The sequence below is a fragment of the Neofelis nebulosa genome, chromosome 18 (genome assembly GCF_028018385.1).
Source record: "Neofelis nebulosa isolate mNeoNeb1 chromosome 18, mNeoNeb1.pri, whole genome shotgun sequence".
Taxonomy (NCBI): domain Eukaryota; kingdom Metazoa; phylum Chordata; class Mammalia; order Carnivora; family Felidae; genus Neofelis; species Neofelis nebulosa.
The window spans coordinates 29200174-29213011 of record NC_080799.1 but is presented as its reverse complement, the minus strand read 5'-3'; the positions used below and the strand labels follow the sequence as shown (position 1 = coordinate 29213011).

At 37.6% G+C, this 12838-nt stretch overlaps 1 protein-coding gene across 4 annotated transcripts in view; it reads left to right on the top strand.

Moving 5' to 3' along the window:
• The window catches only part of LOC131500861 (acyl-coenzyme A synthetase ACSM1, mitochondrial-like), a 46805-nt gene that overhangs the window by 7673 nt on the left and 26294 nt on the right, over positions 1-12838 (top strand). The window lies entirely within an intron of this gene.

The window sequence follows — 12838 nt, the reverse complement described above, 5'->3', positions numbered from 1 at the left end:
TATAGACAGTGTGATTCCCCACTTCATGTCCTAGGAGAGGTGAAAACAGCGTCAGCAACCTTACGTTTTGTTTGTTTTGGTGAAACTCATGACAAACAATTTCTTCCTATCAACCCCTGATGCAATTTTATATTAAACATTGCTTAATACATATAGTCAAATAGATATTAATTCTAAACTCTGGATCTGGTGTTCTTTCTTATCCATCAAGAAAGCGGGACGCAGGATTAAAAATGCGAGAGTGGCTAATGTCCAGGGGAAGACAAGAATCCCGAGTAAGGGTCCTCGTTCTGTTTTTATTAGGATCAGAAGGCTTACAAACATGGTGATGGGTGTGCACAAAAAGACAATGAAATCATGAACATTAATTCATGGATGTGAGGGAAATGGGATTTTGAAGATACTCGGTGTTAGGGGTTTGGGTTAATACAAAACAGAATCCTGGTGCTGGGCTGAAGGTTGTTTATAGTAGACATGAGTCACCACCTCTGTTTACCTAAACTGGTCTATGGGACAAGAAAGACAGAGCATTCTACCTCAGGGTCAACAAGGCACCTTTCTTTTGCTAATTAGCTCCACTTTGGGCAACTTCGCCCTGCAGTGGTCTATAGCCCTATTTACCTATTTATCTAATTTATTCCTTCCTTTCTGCTATAGTACTAAGTTGGGGGGCATTTCCACCCTGAATACCTAATCTTGTTTACCTCATCTGGGATGTTTTCATCCTGAGATTCCCTATTCCTATACCTTTGTTCTATACTGGGACTTTTGCCCCACTTTACCTAATCTTATTTATCTACTCAAGTTTACCTAAACTTGGGTGTGTATAGTTTCTAATTTCTTCATGCCTTTCTAATTCTTCATGCCATCAGTGCAGACTCAGAGAATTCCTAAGCTGATTCGTCACAGTTAATCACAAAGCACAAAAAACAACAACAGCTGAATGCCCTTGCCCCACATTTGCCTGGCTCTTTGTCCCATAATATTTGCCCAAATAAATTATGTGCTGCCAAACATTCCAAGTTCCTTAACATTTAACAGTCAGATCTGCTGAGATTTCTCTGAGTCAGCGTGTCTGTGTTTAGTGGCTCCTGAATTTAATTCTATAGTTTTATGTAAGAAATTAATAACAATCTGAGGACTGGTACAGTTTAAAAGGGTCTTTGTGTTCTTTTGAAACTATTAGACTTTTGTCCCAGTATCCCATAAAGGAATCCTTCATGATATTCACAAAAAGTGTTTATCTTTTGTAATTCTAATACACATATAGTGTCTTTGGCACTGGAATGTCAGTTCCATGAGCTAGGGGAATTTTTACTGTTATGTTAACTGTTGTATCCCCAGCATGTAGAACATGCTGGTACATTCAACTAGTTGTTGATTGAATTTGAATGCATGCACCCTGAGCAGCAGCACAACCAGCACAAGGTCAGCAATGTTGATGGCCATAACATGGTTGTATTTTAACAATGAACCATTAACTTTCTCGTGGATGTGTTGTAAATATGTACATGGGAAGAAGGGAAGCTTTGGCACAGGGTGGCTTCATGTGGAGAAATCTAGAGTACAGAAACCAGAATCAGTCTGTGGTGCTTCTTTTGTAAAGTCATGCCTCATAATACTAAACAAGCATTCCTCTACCGAAGCAGTCGGTAGAGTTGAATGGTAGCTCTCTGTTGAGAGACTCATGGCTCTCCAGTTTACCCCAGAAGAACATGGCAGGCTTCTCTCATTTATTTTACTTGCCTGTCCCCTGTAACCTCTGAGTTTACAACCACTGGTATAAAAACAAGATTATCCCAACTTATCTAAAAGCATCTGTTTTTCAAGTCAAATTCTTTTTTTTTTTTTTTTTTTTTTTTATTTATTTTTGGGACAGAGAGAGACAGAGCATGAACGGGGGAGGGGCAGAGAGAGAGGGAGACACAGAATCGGAAACAGGCTCCAGGCTCCGAGCCATCAGCCCAGAGCCTGACGCGGGGCTCGAACTCACGGACCGCGAGATCGTGACCTGGCTGAAGTCGGACGCTTAACCGACTGCGCCACCCAGGCGCCCCTCAAGTCAAATTCTTAACACACTAGAATGCATACCAAAATTTTTAGGCATAAAATATGGGGTTTTCATTGTAGGGAAGCTCTTAGTAATGGATTTAATTTCTTTGATAGATACAAGGTTATTAAGATTTTGATTCTAGGGGCACGTGGATGACTCAGTCGCTTAAGTGTCCAACTTAAGCTCAGGTCATGGTTTTGCAGTTCATGAGTTTGGACCCCACATCATGCTCTCTGCTGTCAGCACAGAACCTGCTTTAGATCCTCTGTCCTTCTCTCTCTCTCTCTTTGCCCCTCTCCCACTTGCACACTCTCTCTCAGAAAATAAACTTAAAAAAAAAAAGATTTTGATCAAAGAGGTTTTTGCCTGCTTTCTGCTCAAGGATTTTGATGGCTTCCTGTCTTACATTTAGGTCTTTCATTCATTTTGAGTTTATTTTTTGTGTATGGTGTAAGAAAGTGGTCCAGGTTCATTCTTCTGTATGTCTCTGTCCTGTTTTCCCAGCACCACTTGCTGAAGAGACTGTCTTTATTCCATTGGATACTCTTTCCTGCTTTGTCAAAGATTAGTTGGCCATACGTTTGTGGGTCCTTTTCTGGGTTCTCTATTCTGTTCCATTGATCTGAGTGTCTGTTTTTGTGCCAGTACCATACTGTCTTGATGGTTACAGCTTTTAGTATAGCTTGAACTCTGGGATTGTGATGCCTCTTGCTTTGGTTTTCTTTTTCAAGATTACTTTGGCTATTCGGGGTCTTTTCTGGTTTCATACCAATTTGAGGATTATTTGTTCTTTGTTCTAGCTCTGTGAAGAATACTGGTGTTATTTTGATAGGGACTGCATTGAATATGTAGATTGCTTTGGGTAGTATTGACATCTTAACAATATTTGTTCTTCCTATCCAGGAGCATGGAATATTTTTCCATTTTTTTTGTGTCTTCTTCACTTTCTTTCATAAGATTTCTATAGTTTTCAGCATATAGACTTTTTACCTCTTTGGTTAGATTTATTCTGGGGTACCTGGGTGGCTCTGTCTGTTAAGCTCCAACTTCGGCTCAGGTCATGATCTCATAGTTTGTGAGTTCGAGCCCCACATCGGGCTCTGTGCTGACAGCTCGGAGCCTGGAGCCTGCTTTGGATTCTGTGTCTCCTTCTCTCTCTGCCCCTCCCCAACTTGTGCTCTCTCTATGTCTCTCAAAAATTAAATAAGTGTAAAAAAAAATTTTTTTAAGAGATTTATTCCTTGGTATTATATGGTTTTTTGATCTTGGCCACAGCAACTTCTTACTCAGCACATCACCAGAGGCAAGGGAGACAAAAGCAAAAATGAACTACTAGGACTTCATCAAAATAAAAAGCTTCTGGGGTGCCTGGGTGGCTCAGTTGGTTAAGTGTCCAACTTCAGCTCAGGTCATGATCTCACAGTCCATGAGTTTGAGCCCCACGTCGGGCTGTGTGCTGGCAGCTCAGAGCCTGGAGCCTGCTTCAGATTCTGTCTCTCCCTCTCTCTCTGCCCCTCCCCTGATCATGCTCTGTCTCTCTCTGTCTCAAAAATAAATAAAAACATTAAAAATAAATAAATAAATAAATAAATAAATAAATAAATAAATAAAAATAAAAACCTTCTGCACAGCGAAGGAAACAATCAGCAATACTCAAAGGCAACTGACAGAATGGGAGAAGGTATTTGCAAATGACATATCAGATAAAGGGTTAGTATCCAAAATCTATAAAGAACTTCTCAAACTCAACACCCAAAAAACAAATAATCCGGTGAAGAAATGGGCAAAAGACATGAATAGACATTTTTCCAAAGAAGACATCCAGATGACCAGCAGACACATGAAAAAATGCTCCACATCACTCATCATCAGGGAAATATAAATCAAAACCACAATGAAATACCATCTTACACCTGTTAGAAGGGCTAACATTAACAGCTCAGGCAACAACAGATGTTGGCGAGGGTGTGGAGAAAGAGGATCTCTTTTGCATTGTTGGTGGGAATGCAAACTGGTGCAGCCACTCTGGAGAACAGTATGAAGGTTCCTCAAAAAACTGAAAACAGAACTACCCTATGACCCAGCTGTTGTAATACTAGGCATTTATCCACAGGATTCAGGTGTGCTGTTTCGAAGGGACACATGCAACCCCATGTTTATAGCAGCACTGTCAACAATAACCAAAGTATGGAAAGAGCCCAAATGTCCATCGATGGATGAATGGATAAAGAAAATGTGGTATATATATACAATGGAGTATTACTTGGCTATCAAAAAGAATGAAATCTTGCCATTTGCAACTACGTGGATGGAACTGGAAGGTATTATGCTAAGTGAAATTAGTCAGAGAAAGACAAAAATCATATAGTTTCACTCATATGAAGACTTTAAGAGACAAAACAAATGAACATAAGGGAAGGGAAACAAAAGTAATATAAAAACAGGGAGGGGGACAAAACAGAAGAGACTCATAAATATGGAGAACAAACAGAGGGTTACTGAAGGGGTTGTGGGAGGGGGGATGGGCTAAATGGGTAAGGGGCACTAAGGAATCTACTCCTGAAATCATTGTACTATATGCTAATTTGGATGTAAATTTAAAAAAATAGAAAATAAAATTTAAAAAATAGATTTTGATTCTATCAGTTTTAGCAAGTTGCTTTTTTAGTAATTTGTTAATTTCATCCAAATTGCATATTTATTGTCATAAAATTATTCATAATTTTCTCTTGTTGCTATTTCAATGTCTGTAAGAATTGCATTTGTGTGCACTTTTTCATTCCTAATATTGTTACTATGTTATTTTTCTTTTTTTCCCTGGGTAAGTCTTTATAAGAGTTTATCAATCTGATACATCTTCTCAAAACCAGCTTTGGCTTTACTGATATTCTCAATTGCATATTTATTTTCCATTCCACGGATGCATGCTCTTATCTTTATTATTACCTTCTTCCTAGTTTCCTTTGATTTGATTGGCTTTTCCTTTTTCAGCTTCTTGATGCAAACTTATGTTCTTACTTTTTGGCCTGCCTTCTTTTCTAATGTATGTATTTAAAAGTATATATTTTCCAGTAAGCATTCCTTTTAGGTGCACCACACAAATTTTGACATGTTGTATTTTATTATCATTCTGTTGGAAATAGTTTCTATTTGCCTTTTTGATCCTTCTCTGACCTCTAGATTATATAGAAGTGTACTAGTTATTTTCCAGATAGTTGGGGATGGTTTTCTCATTATCTTATTGTTAATGATTCCTAGCTTAATTCCACTGTGGTTAGAAAACATACTCTGTTTTAAACTTTTGAGATTTCTTGAGATTGATAAATGTTCCAAATGCAATGGAAAAGAATTAGAATTATATCATCATTGGGTAAAGTGTTCTATCTATGTCAGTTAGGATATAAATTCTATTAGTCTATCATATTCTAGCATTAATTTACAGAACTCTTTGAATTTCAACTTAAAATTCATTGGAAATAAGATTGAGGCAAATTTTTTCTATAGGCCATAAACTCTTATATATTTATGTATATGTATGTGTAGATATATATATAATTTATTTTGACAGAGAAAGAGAGTGCATGATCAGGGGAGGAACAGGGAACAGAGAGAGAGAGAGTGAGAGAGAGAGAGAGGAAGAGAGAATCCTAAGCAGGCTCCAAGCTGTCAATGTAGAGCCCAACATGGGGCTTGATCTTGCAAACTTTTCCAATTTTCCTTCTTCAAAGTATATTTTAGTTAGGTATTAGCAAAGAGTAACTATGTTGATATGTAATTGACATAGAATAAAATGCACACCTTTTTAGTGTAAAGTTTGAGTTTTAGAACATTTCCATCATCTAAGAAGTTTCCTTTTGTTTTCTCTTGGCCCCTACCCCCACTCTGAGCCCCAGGGAACCACTGATATGCTGCCTTGCAGATTATATTTCTCTTTCCTAGAATTTCATAGAAATGGAATAATGCAGGATGTGCCCTTTTTTATCTGATTTCTTTTTTTTAAGTTTATTTATTTATTTTGAGAAAGAGAGAGTACAAGCAGGGGAGGGGCAGAGAGAGAGAGGGAGGCAGAATCCCAAGCTCCAGACTGTCTACACAGAGCCAGATTTGGGGCTCAAACTCAAACCATGAGATCATGACCTGAGCCGAAGTCAGTCACTTAACCAACTGAGCCACCCAGGAGCCCCATAAACATTTTATGTTTTGAAACTGTTTCTCAATTTCCTTTGGCTTCAAACTTTATCTCATAAAAATTTAAATTTCAAATCTAAGTTTAGGAGCTGTTTTTCTCTTCTTGAAAACAGTTTTATCTCAACATCACATTATCAGGTTAATCTTTAACACAAAAATCTATAATTATTTAAGCAGTATCTTCTTCAAGTTGCAAAGGTAAGGTCTAAAACAGAGTTCCGAGCAGCAAATGTTTTCCACCTTGATACACAAGCTTTTCCATCATTTTTCAAACTCCTACAAGACTATTACATACTCTGCTCCCTTTATATAAGCAGTGCATAACTAGTGATTACACTTGCTAATATTCTTCCATCTGTTGGGCAAGAACGTTTTCATACTGCTTTTTTCATAGATCTGAATACTTACATATGCATATACATATATATTAATCTTATCTTTTCTCAAGTGAGATACACTCTTTTGTTCCGATCATATGGGACAAAGGTGGTAGGATCATGTTTGCACATATGTGGAAAAAGATTGCTGGAAGAATATACGCCAGATAATTATCAGTGCTGACCTTCAGAGAGTGAAAATGTGAAGAGATATTTGAAGACATTTTTCTATTTATAAGAAATGTTTCTGTTCATAAGATTCTGCATTGCCTGAACTTTTACTCTGGACAGTTTTTGGAAATTAATTTTTAAAAAATGAAATCTTTTGGGGTGCCTGGGTGGCTCAGTCAGTTAAGTGTCCAACTTTGGCTCAGATCATGATCTCACAGTTTGTGAGTTTGAACCCTACATCGGGCTCCCCAATGACAGTGCACAGCCTGTTTGGGATTCTCTCTCTCTCTCCCTCTCTCTCTGCCCCTCCCCCATTTGTGCTCTCTCTGTCTCTGTCTCTCTTTCTCTGTCTCTGTCTCTCTGTCTCTGTCTCTCTCTCTCAAAATAAATAAATTAGCTTAAAAATGAAATCTTTTTAAAAAACATCTCATTATAGAAAGTTTGGGGGAAAATAAGAAAGTGTATTTAAACAAGAAAATGAAAATTGGCAATAAATATTAAAACCATGTATGTACATGTATGTCTTGTTCCCCATTGTATCCTTTGGTCTAAGAATAGTCCCTAACAAATAATGAGAATTTAGTAAATATATATTAATTGAACAAATGAACTGAGAACAAACTGAGGGTTGATGGGGGATCGGAGGGAGAGGAGGGTGGGTGATGCGTATTGAGGAGGGCACCTTTTGGGATGAGCACTGGGTGTTGTATGGAAACCAATTTGACAATAAATTTCATATATTGAAAAAAAAAATATATATATATATATTAATTGAACAAATGAATGGTTACTACTATATACATTTGGATTATAATGTAAATATGGTTTTGCTCTTTTTAATTAATATTGTATTGTGAAATTATTATTCCAAAACAATTTCTGCAAGTTTTTTGATGGTTTTATCATAATCTATCATGTGGAAATAGCAATTTTGTAGACAGAATATAGTTGGATTCTTTTTTCATTTTTAATACATTCTGCCAGTTTATGTCTTTACACTGGGGAGTTTAGTGCACATCCATTTAAAGTTATTGCTGATAAGGAAGAACTTACTATTGCTATATTGTTAATTGTTTTCTTGATGTCATAGCTTTTGGTTCCTCATTTCCTCCCTTACTGCCTTTCTTTGTCTTTAGTTAATTTTTTTGTAATATGCTTTCAGTCCCTTCTCATTTCCTTTTGTATATATACTGTAGATAATTTCTGTGGTTATTATGAGGAGTACATATAACATCCTAAAGTTATAACAATCTATTTTAAACTAGTAACAACTTTATTTGCATACAGAAATCCTAATTTTTTCCAGCTCCCTCTTACCCCTCCATGTTGTTTTATTGATATCACAAATTAGATATTTATATATTGTGTACTCATTAACATAGACATAATTATTTTTTATGCTTTTGTCTTTTATATACTGTGAAAGAATAAAAAATGGAGTTTCAAGTCAAAATTATAATAATACTTGTTTTTATATTTGTCCATGTTGGGGCGCCTGGGTGGCGCAGTCGGTTAAGCGTCCGACTTCAGCCAGGTCACGATCTCGCGGTCCGTGAGTTCGAGCCCCGCGTCAGGTTCTGGGCCGATGGCTCGGAGCCTGGAGCCTGTTTCCGATTCTGTGTCTCCCTCTCTCTCTGCCCCTCCCCTGTTCATGCTCTGTCTCTCTCTGTCCCAAAAATAAATAAAAAATGTTGAAAAAAAAATTTATATTTGTCCATGTATTTTATCAAAGAACTTTATGTTTTTGTATTCAGGCTACTCTGTAACATCCTTTTATTTCAAATTGGACTCCTTTTAGGCTTTTTTTTTAAATTAAAAAATGGTTTTTTTTTTTTGTTTGTTTGTTTTTGTTTTTTTTTTTCAACGTTTTTTATTTATTTTTGGGACAGAGAGAGACAGAGCATGAACGGGGGAGGGGCAGAGAGAGAGGGAGACACAGAATCGGAAACAGGCTCCAGGCTCTGAGCCATCAGCCCAGAGCCTGACGCGGGGCTCGAACTCACGGACCGCGAGATCGTGACCTGGCTGAAGTCGGACGCTTAACCGACTGCGCCACCCAGGCGCCCCTAAATTAAAAAATGTTTTAATGTTTTATTTTTGAGAGAGAGAGAGAGACAGAGTACGAGCAGGGGAGGGTAAAAGTGAGAGGGAGACACAGAATCTGAAGTAGGCTCCAGGCTCTGAGCTGTCAGCACAGAGCCTGACTCAGGGCTCAAACTCATGGACCGTGACATCGTTACCTGAGCCAAAATTGTTTGCTTAACCAATTGAGTTACCCAGGTGTCCCCTTTTAGTATTTCTTATAGACAAAGTTTAACCATAATGAACTCCCTCAATTTTTGTTTATCTGAGAATGACCTAATTTCTCCCTCATTTTTGAAGGACCGTTTTGCCAAATAGAGAATTTCTTCTTTTTTAAAATTAATTAATTATTTTTAAATTTACATTCAAGTTAGTTAGCAAATAGAGCAACGATTTCAGGAGTAGATTCCTTAATGCCCCTTACACATTTAGCCCATCCCCCCTCCCACAACCCCTCCAGCAATTTTTTGTTGGTCTCTATATTTAAGAATCTCTTATGTTTTGCCCCCTCCCTGTTTTTATATTATTTTTGCTTCCCTTCCTTTTGTTCATCTGTTTTGAATCTTAAATCATCATATGAGTGAAGTCATATGATATTTGTCTTTCTATGACTGGCTAATTTCACTTAGCATAATACTCTCTAGTTCTATCCATGTAATTTCAAATGGCAAGATTTCATTCTTTTTGATTGCCAAGTAATACTCCACTGTATATATATATATATATATATATATATATATATATATATATATATACATACATACCACATCTTCTTTATCCATTCATCCATCAATGGACATTTGGGCTCTTTCCGTACTTTGGCTATTGTTGATAGCACTACCGTAAACATTGGGGTGCGTGTGCCCTTTCAAAACACCTATATCCCTTGGATAAATACCTAGTAGTGCAATGACTGGGTTGTAGGGTAGTTCTATTTTTAATTTTTTGAGGAACCTCCAGACTGTTTTCCAGAATGGCTGCACCAGTTTACATTCCCACCAGCAGTGCAAAAGAGATCCTCTTTCTCCACATCCTCACCAACATCTGTTGTTGCCTGAGTTGTTAATGTTAGCCCTTCTGACAGGTGTGAGGTGGTATCTCATTGTGGTTTTGATTTGTATTTCCCTGATGATGAGTGATGTTGAGCATTTTTTCATGTGTTGGTTGGCCATCTGGATGTCTTCTTTGGAAAAGTGTCTATTCATGTCTTTTGCCCATTTCTTCACTGGATTCTTTGTTTTTTGGGTGTTGAGTTTGAGAAGTTCTTTATAGATTTTGGATACTAACCCTTTATCTGATATGTCATTTGCAAATATCTTCTCCCATTCTGTCAGTTGCCTTTTAGTTTTGCTGATTGTTTCCTTCACTGTGCAGAAGCTTTTTATTTTGATGAGTTCCCAATAGTTCATTTTTGTTTTTGTTTCCCTTGCCTCCGGAGACATGTTGAGTAAGAAGTTGCTGCGACTTAGGTCAAAAAGGTTTTTGCCTGCTTTCTCCTTGAGGATTTTGATGGCTTCCTGTCTTATGTTTGGGTCTTTTATCCATTTTGAGTTTAGTTTTGTGTATGGTGTACAAAAGTGGTCCAGGTTCATTTTTCTGCATGTCACTGTCCAGTTTTCCCAGCAACATTTGCTGAAGAGATTGTCTTTTTTCCCTTGGATATACTTTCCTGCTTTGTCAAAGATTAGTTGGCCATATGTTTGTGGGTCCATTTTTGGGTTTTCTATAGCATTCAGTTCATCTGAGTGTCTGTTTTTGTGCCAGTACCATACTGTCTTGATGATTACAGATTTGTAATACATTTTGAAGTCTGGAATTGTGATACCTCCAGTTTTGGTTTTCTTTTTCAGGATTGCTTTGGCTATTTGGGGTCTTTCCTGGTTCCATACAAATTTTAGGATTTTTGTCCGAGCTCTCTGAAGAATGCTGGTGTTATTTTCATGGGGATTGCCAAATATAGGAGTTGTTGATTGACACCTTTTTACCCATCATGTCAAATATGTAATCCCACTTATTTGGCGGGTCTTCTGGCCTGCCACTAATAATCTTATTGAGGATTCCTTATGCATAATGAGTCACTTTTTTTTTTTTTTTTTTTGCTGCTTTCAGGATTCTGTCGTTGGCTTTTTCGTTTGATTATGTGTCTCTATATGGATTTCTCTGGGTTTTCTTGGAATTGTTTGAGCCTCTTGTATTTGTACATCCATATAATGAATGAATGAATGAATGAACACTACTATATAAATTTGTATTTAATACAAATAAGGTTTTGCTTTTTTTCAGCCATTCTTTCTTCAAATAAGCTGATGGCTCCTTTTGTCTCTTCTTCTAGGACTCCCATAATGTGTATGTTGGTCTGCTTGTTTGTATACTATGTGCTTTGGGCTCTGTTTACTTTTCTTTATTGTTTTTTTTTCTCTTTGCTTCTCTGACTCCATAATTTAAAATGACTTGTGTTCAAGTTTACTGACTCTTTCTTCTTCCTGCTTGGATCTGCTGTTGAATCCTTCTCGTAAAGTTTTCAATTCAGTTATTGTATTTTTCAGATCCGCAGTTTCTGTTTGGTTCTCTTTTATAATTTCTATCTCTTTGTTGGTATTCTCATTGTGTTCATATATTGCTTTTCTGATTTGCTTTGGTTCTTTGTCTGTTTTCCTTCAGCACTTTCAGGATAGTTAAGACGATCATTTTAAAGTGTCTGTCTAATAACTGAAACCTGTGTCTCTTTAGGGCAAGTTTCTGGAAATTTGTTTTGTTCCTTTGAATGGGCAACATGGCCTTGTGATCTGTTGTTGAAAACTGGACATTTGAAAAAAGTAGCCACCTCTGTCTTTGCAGCCTAACTTCATGCAGAGAAAGCCCTCCAGTAATCTGACCAGTATGAAAACTTAAGGTCTTCTTAGATCTTCAGGTCTTGGGCATGTGTCTTTCCTAGGCCTGTGCATGTGTGTTTTTTTCTCAAATTTCCTGGACATAATACTGCTTTTATATGTTTTAACTGCATTAAAAGTCTTATATCTGCTTCTTCTTGGGGCTCAAATGTTTTATTGTCCTCCTCTGCCTGTAGTCTCCCTCCGAGGTGGCCACAGTTCTACAGTTTCCACTCAGTGTGGCATCTGCCACTGCTTTCACCCACCTCCAGTCTGATATTCAAACTATGTCACAATTCCGATCTGAGCTCTGATTCAGATGAGGCAGAAACCAGTCTCTCAGGCAGCCTCCACACAGGGCAGAATACTGAAACAAATTCCAAGGCAGGGGCTGCAAATTGGGTGGCTTCCTCCTGACCATACTGTACAACACAAGAGAGGGGATGGGACAAGGGTAAGCAGCAGAAAACAACCTAGAATTTCTTACCATTTAGAGTAGGGATTTTTTATTGTTTGGGCATTCGTTTGCTGCAGGTCCTTGACTATTTCTAGAGTTTCTACACAGCTATTGTAGTCTGTTGTTTACTTGACGTTTCTGTGAGGAAACAAGGTCTACCTTGGAGCTCCCAGGTCTGCCTTCTTGCTTATTTCACCTCCAGAGGTATGTTAATTTTAAAAATAAATTCCCCCAAATATTCAGGAATTAAATTAGTCTCTTCTTTTGTTGTAATAATGGTAATAATGATAGTAATTTATTTTAATGTTTGTTTTTGAGAGAGAGAGAGAGAGAGAGAGACTGAGAGAGAGAGAGAGACAGAGAGAGAGAGAGAGTACATGTTGGGGAGGAGCAGAGAGAGAGGCAGACAGAGCATCCGAAGCAGCCAGTTGTGCGCTGATAGCAGTGAGCCTAATGCGGGGTTCCAACTCATGAACCATGAGATCATGACCTGAGCCGAAGTCGGGCGCTCAACTGACTGAGCCACCCAAGTGCCCCAATAATGATAATAATTTCATTGAGTACCTACTATGTTCCCAGGCACTATCATATACATTTCACCTCTTTAAATAACTAATTTAAACTTTACTACTTTCTAGGT